The 7,368-nt window shown below is 35.5% G+C and overlaps 1 pseudogene; it reads right to left on the bottom strand.

The window, feature by feature from the left end:
• Window positions 1-201: 201 nt before the first annotated feature.
• LOC143398407 (putative heat shock protein HSP 90-beta-3) lies at window positions 202-6,148 on the bottom strand (annotated as a pseudogene).
• Window positions 6,149-7,368: the final 1,220 nt, after the last annotated feature.

Here is a 7,368-nt window from a genome sequence, read left to right as displayed (position 1 = left end):
GGTTTTTAAATTTTTTCACGTTTCAATTTCAACTCAAAAGAGCAAACAAAATAAAGCACGATATACAACCTTTAACCCAGATGTTAAATTAAGAGATAGGGCTAGAGATCCTTGCTCCTGCCTTAGTTACAAGAACAGGAGAGAAAAGACCACTGGACATCAGCAGAGAGACCAGGGCCACTTTATGGTCCTACTGAGCTATCAGGACTTTACATAGAGAGCATAAGTTTTCCAAGTAAAAACATTTAATCCATGGATGCAAGATGAATTCTTACCACCTTCAAGGCGTGGGATAAGGTAAGATGTATCATCAGGAAGAGCAACATTGAGTTCCTCTGCTCTCACTTCATCTTCATCAATGCCTAGGCCTAACTTGATCCTGTGGTAGATGTGGTTGGAGTGGTCTAGGGATCTTCCAGGCAGAAGCCAAAAGAAAGCAGTGCAGTCTCAAACAGCAGAACCACCAGGTTCTTGACAGCCTTTTCATTTTTGTCCACCTCAACTTTTAGCTACAATTTCTCCACAATAGTTAGAGAGGGTTGATCTCCAGATCCCTCATGACCATTATGCTAAACATAATGTAACAGGGTAAAGACACAAAACTAATGGACATAGTCACTTCTCAGCCTTCTTATCCAAGGTTTCTTTAATGAGATTTCAGAGGTTCTCAAACTTCTCCTTGCTTTCTTCCATCTTCTGTATCTCATCTCTTCTCCTTTTCATCTTCAGGTAGCCCTAGAACCTTCTTTGAAACTGTGACCAGGCTGCTACACACAATGCTGCTCAATAGTCTCAAAGCCCTAATTCCACACATGCTCCACGATAACAGAGCTGGCCAACCCTAGTTACACTAACAACAGGGAAACTCAATCATTGTGGTGTGGCTTCAGCATCATTATTTCTGAATAAATACTGTCACTTTGATCCATCCTTTTAAGGCAAGCAGAAATTCTTTGAAGAACACCAGTCTTGATTTATAGATATGAAAATGACATAGTAAAACCTGAAATAACACTATGCTATCTAAACTAAATTTATGCTCAGCTGCTTTTTACTTTAATAATAATAAGGCAAATGAAACAAATAGCTAACATTCATATGGGCCAGGATCTGTAATAAGTATTATATACTTAACTTACCTAATGTTCCTTCACTATCATGAAAGCTCTTTACTCTCACTCAGGATGTAATAGATGGTTTTCTGGGTGTCCTTCATGCATAAGACATACTCTGACAGAGAAGTCTTCTCATTTTAGACTGAGAGGTGCAATAGCACACAGCTCAAAAAGGTGTTGCCAGTTAGTGGAGTCCTCATGGATTCCAAGTTTCAGAATTTTAGAGAATGCCTAAAACTTCTTGTAGTTCTTTGTCTTTCACCAACTCAGAAATGACTCAGGAACTTTTTAACAATGTTTTTGCAAATGACTTCAAGATTTTGCTCTGGGGAAACATTTCTCAGATGTTCAGGGACAGGGCCTCAGCATCAATCACATAGTGGATAAAGTTGAAATGCTCTGATATCGAGTCATCACAGCTGTCCATGATAAACACACAATAGACACCGAGTTTTACGTTGGTTCTTTGGGAGTTTTGTTTTTATTTTCAATTTTCAAAGAGGTCAAGAGAGAAAAAGGAATGCCCAGAATTCCAACTGACCTCTACAAAGTGGTCTTCTCAGTCACTGGTAAGGCTCTTGTAAAATTTCCCACATTCCTCCTGGTCATATCATCAGGGTTTCTGGTCTACACGGGCAATATATTTCTCCCCAGTCTTCTTTGTTTTCTTTTTCCTATCCTTACTGCTGTCATTCTCATCTGAACCCACATTTTCGAACTCAGTTTTCTCATCATCATCTTCATCTTCTTCCTTCTTACCTTTCTCTTCCTCCACCTCGTCATCACTGGTTTCCTTCTCTTATTCCTCCTCCAACTAAAAGGTGATGGGATAACCTATGACTGTCAATGCTACTTCACTGCTCTTTGACATGCCTTTCCTTTAAGTATTCTGTCTGGTCTTCTTTAAGGTAGAGAATCACCATTACCCTGGCCAATGGGCTCACTATGGCCAGCACATACAGTGAAGAAACCCCCGTCAAAAGATTCCCAAGCATACCATTCATCATCATTGTGCTCTGTGACCACAGCTATATTCTCTGCCTCAGGTAGACAGAATAAAGCCAACATTGAATTATCCAAACATGTAGATATCTTTACCAGCTTGAAGAATCTTTGGAAGTCCTTGACTACCAGACTTGGCAATAAAGTCAGCCTTTTGTCACACCAGTGCCATGTTCATCAACCTCAGGTGCATTGCTGAGGGTTGGGATGGCATCAGTATTTATCTCTTTACCACTGTCCAACTTTGAATGGTTCCTCAGGCACCCATACCAAGTCTTATCCAAGGCATCAGAAGCACTCCCAAAGGAAATTTTCTTTGATGAAATAAAAGATATTGATGATGAGAAACAGAAGTTGGGAAATATCTGCCTAGAAAATGAAAGTGTCCACCTCCTCCTTTCCATGGTGCAGTTCCTCAGGCAGCTAGAGAGGAAAGGGTCGCAAGTACTAGAGAGAAGAATGGCCTGCAACTGTGTTCAACTCACACATGGTACCAGTTACCTATTGGATATTAATTATCTTACCTATTCCTTTCTGCATCACAGTAAAAATCTAGGAAGAAACATATGTGTTTACATATTTGTATTTATGCTATTATTTGACAAATATAAGCTAACTTAATATGTAATTTGTAAATATTACATGTCTTATGTTTCTGTATATGTTAGGAAGCTTATAGCTAGAAATTCTAGATGTTTAAAACTGGTCCATTAAAAAAAAACTGCCATTCTTTCCTAATTTTAGAAACTCCTTTTCTATCAAGAAATAGGAAATATATTTTTCTATCGAGTTTTTATCAATAAGATTGTATTTCTTTTAAAAATGATTTAACAGCTATGTGGGGTGATAAGAAAAAAAAATTATATGTTGGGAAAGTTACATCTAGGGAAGGATCTGATTATGAAAAATGTAAAAACATTATTGCTCAAAAAACTAAATATGAACAATTTATTCTACACAAATATGAACAATTTGTGTTCCTTGACATCAAAACATATTCATAATTTTCTTTAGAAATAATTAAATGAATAAAAATTAATACTCATTATTCTTATCCTTCTCTAGTTATGCAGCAATTAAAGCTATTGCTTAATTTATTTACATACTTTGTGGGAAAGACAACCATTAGCTTTCAAACACACAGCTTGCAACATGGACATTCAATCATCATGGTGTGGTTTCAGCATCATTATTATTTCTGAACAAATACTATCACTTTGATCCATCCTTTTAAGGCAAGCAGAAATTCCTGTCTTTGAAGAATAGCAGTCTTGATTTACAGGTATGAAAATGGCACAGTGCAACCTGAAATAACATTATCCTATTTAACCCAAATTTATATTCAGCTACTTTCTACTTTAATGAGAATAAGGCAAGTAATATGAGTTTCTGTCATTTATTAAGGTTTTCTGTGGATCAGGACTCATAATAAGTGCATTTTATACATAACTTACCTAAGTTTCTATACCACTAATCGTCAGATGCTGATGGCCACTCCATTTTATAGCTTAGAAAATGATAGGTGGCCTAAGACACTTTTCTTAAATATCCATTGAATTTGCCTGACATAGAAAGAGGTGCTTCATAATTGTGAATGCTGTCTCGGTTCTGACACCCCCAGTATCACTTCTTTCATAATGCTATCACATACATATTCTTCTATAAAGCTCTTCAATCTGCTTGGTACTGAAGAAAATGATTCAATTCAGTGAAACCTATGTGGATATTTTTATCATACACGATCTATTTCATTGTGTATAGGACAGTAAGATTCTTACATGTCATAGAACAATTTCACATCTAATCTTAAAATGGGAATTATTTGACACATCTTTACAATACGCTATGTATGTTAAATTTAAAGAACATTTTTAATCATAATATTCTGCAATAAGGCTTCTTTTGCAATGAATATTAATACACTGGTTTCATGTAAATGTAATATATATATTCTTGCTTCTTTAAAAATAAAAAAAGCAGTCTGAAGAATCCTAAGACATATGCTTTAAATTAAAATCATGCTGGTGTTCTTGGTATTTTATTTTAACATGCTCCTTAAACCTTCCTACCACGACCATCACCTAATCAGATATTCTTCATTTGTAATGTCCTTCCATATTACCCCACTTCCTGACAGTTTGCCAGATTTGAGCAGACTTCCAGAATTGACAAAACACACTGTGAAAAGATGTCTTAACAATGTGCAAAGTTTTTCATGTATTTTATTGAAATATGTGCATATTACTTACAATATTGCTTAATAAGACATAAAACTGGAAAGTGTTCAAAAGTTAAAGCCCAGGCTGCTGTCATCATCTTCATTCTTGTGAACTTAAATTACTTTTGTTAAAGAGAAAAGAAAAAGAAAAATAAATCTAGGGTTCACAAATATCCCTCCTGAAAACTTAGGAAAAGTAAGTCAGACTTCCGAATTAACCCAAACTGCAGAGTCAGCTTCCAGCAGTCAAACACCAGTCAAGATGTGCCACTCCCTTCCCTGTTGTACCTGGGCCAGCCACAGAGGCACAGATAGCACCAAAACTGAAGAGGAAAACGCAACCGAGCTCTGTTGTGTAGGATTAGAGATTCCAAGCTAGAATGAATTCTGGAGGGCTCAGAGTCTATTTCCTTTACACTACAGATGTGAAAACTGAGACTCCATCTATTTCCAGGGTAAGTCAATGCAAGATCTCACCGCAGTGCACTATTCTTTTATGATGCATGACCTCATTCCACACATGCAGTTCCAGGAATAGGTCATTGCTTTCATTTTGATTGAATCATTCACATTACCCCCATTTCAGTAAACTAATAAATAGCTTAAATTAAACTAATAATTTTCAAAGTTTCATCAATAAAGGAAAACAGATTTCTTAGCACCCTTTAATTTTAAATAATTAAACCTATATCTTTCCCTGACATCATAAAGAATTTAAGATACTTTAATTTTTTAAATACAAACCATAAAATAAGGCATATAAAAATATGAGAAAAGTAAACATAATAACAGGTCAACATATGTCAGACTACTATGGATCAAATAGGACTAGAGGATAGATATTGAATTCTAGTCCCTCTAATGAACACTGAGATTTAGCTCTGAGTTTCTGGGTGGCCACAATAAAAAGGGAAATAAAATTGTATAAGTGGCATGGTCCTCAAGGAAAACAAAGCTTTATAAAACTTGATTAAAAATTAATAATCCAGTACTGGGGATATAGCTCAGTGGTACAGCTCATGAGGAGGCCCTGTGGTACATACTCAAGGTACATACCTCAGTGATACATAGTTGAGGCCCTGAGATCCATCCCCAGAAAAACAAAAATTAAATCCTGATACATAGATTCAATGTTGTGGGTATCCTTATCAAATAGGCTAGAAATTATTTGTGAGAAAATTTCATTTTACCAAATTTAATCTGCTTGAAAGATCCAAGTCAGTTAAATGACATAGGAGCTCTAAAGACACTCTTCACTAAATGTCTTTAGAAAATCTGACTTATTTCCTCATTCTGATTTTCTACTTTTTTTTTCTAAAATGTGAAATCTGTTTTCTCACTTCTCTTTAAAGAGTTCATTCCCTTTTATCTTCAAAAGTCCATACACATAGACATAGACGCATATTTACAACTATGGAGATTGAACTAAATTATTCATTTGTTGAACACAAATGAATCCAACTCATTTATATTATAGATATGAAAATCCATACACAAAAAAGATAAAATATTTTCCCATTGCTTCATAACTCAATAGTATCCAATCATCTCTGAAATGCCTTTTCTTTCTCTTCATGTCACAAAACTGGAAACTCAAGCTCAGACATCATGGCAACCATTATTTAACATTTTCAAAATGTTAAAAATCATATAATTACGGAAGGGTTACCTGGAATATTGCCAAAAACAGTGCAGCACTGTGTTTTCAAAATACTATTAATGGGTATTTCAATGCATATATTCTTCCTCAGAGACTACATGACAATTTGAACATGTGTCTGATCTAATGATCAATCTTACATACCTTCTCCATACAACGAACAAATTTTTTTTTAAATAAAAAAGATAATCAGTTATGGTATCTTACTGCCAGTAATAAATTCTTATGTCATGTTAACAAAGTGTCTTAATTAAGGTTCTCAGTTGCAAAAACACTCTTCGGTGGGGGGTCAGAGTGTAGTGAAAAGATCTTGGGTAGCTCACAAAACTGCCATGAATGTGCAGTTTTGGAACATGGAGAGAAACAAAATGTTTCCAAAAACACAGCAAGTGACATCACAAAACCATTCTGGGGAAAACACAGATGCCACCCCATAGCTGGTGCTGTCACCACCACCACCACCACTACAACTTGACAATGATGTGGCTGCCCAGCCAACTGCCCCAGGACCCTGTTGTTTCTACCCCTGCTGCCACCCACCATCAAAATGAGTTCTCTGTTGCTCCTGCTTCATTCAAACACTTGCTCAAATTCAAAGTTCAAAGCAAGTACATCTGAATAGTAGTTCAGTTTTCCCATGTGCTAGCAGCAAAGGAGAGCAAGAAAGCAAGTAGGTGGCAATTTTGAACTCCATAGTGAGAGATGGGGTACACCATTTACTAGTATTCTTAAAGTGGGAATCCCCTATAAATAAATGAATGAGTATCGAGTGCACAAGACTTGTGGTTCCCATGATCAAATCCTTTCTTTTAATGTTCTATTTTTAGTAATAGTAGCATTGTTACTACCATTAACAACAATGTTGGGTTTTTGGTTTTTATAGTTATAAATAAATAAGTTGCTCTTTAACCCAAAAAGAAGCATTGATTCATTCACTTTATCCAAATCTTAATTTGTTTTGATGCCAATTGCTTCTCCATGAAGATATATATATATATTTGGAGATATATATATCCAAATCTGAAATTTCTGTATCATCTAGTTGCTAAATTATCATACATCTGTGTGGTACAGACAATTTCAAAGTTTTTCTCCTTCTTCCATTATACAGTTGTTCTAAAAGATGAAATTTAAATAATTATCAAAAATCTATTTTTTATTGAACATCTTTTTCTGAAGGAACAATATTCTCTCTGCACAATTTAGTGGCTTCTGACATATAAAAGGTCACAGGTCCAGAACAGGCAGATAGCCACAGTTATGCCCATCTATTTAAAACAAAACTCCTTGAAAATTTCCTGAATAGCCATGTGGACCCCTGTCTGGACAGCCTGTACAAACTTGAACAAGAATTTAATCTCAGAGTTACTATA

This window comes from Callospermophilus lateralis, chromosome 4 (genome assembly GCF_048772815.1).
Source record: "Callospermophilus lateralis isolate mCalLat2 chromosome 4, mCalLat2.hap1, whole genome shotgun sequence".
Lineage (NCBI taxonomy): Eukaryota > Metazoa > Chordata > Mammalia > Rodentia > Sciuridae > Callospermophilus > Callospermophilus lateralis.
Note: the sequence above shows the minus strand (reverse complement) of the source record. Positions and strands in the feature narration are given on the sequence as shown.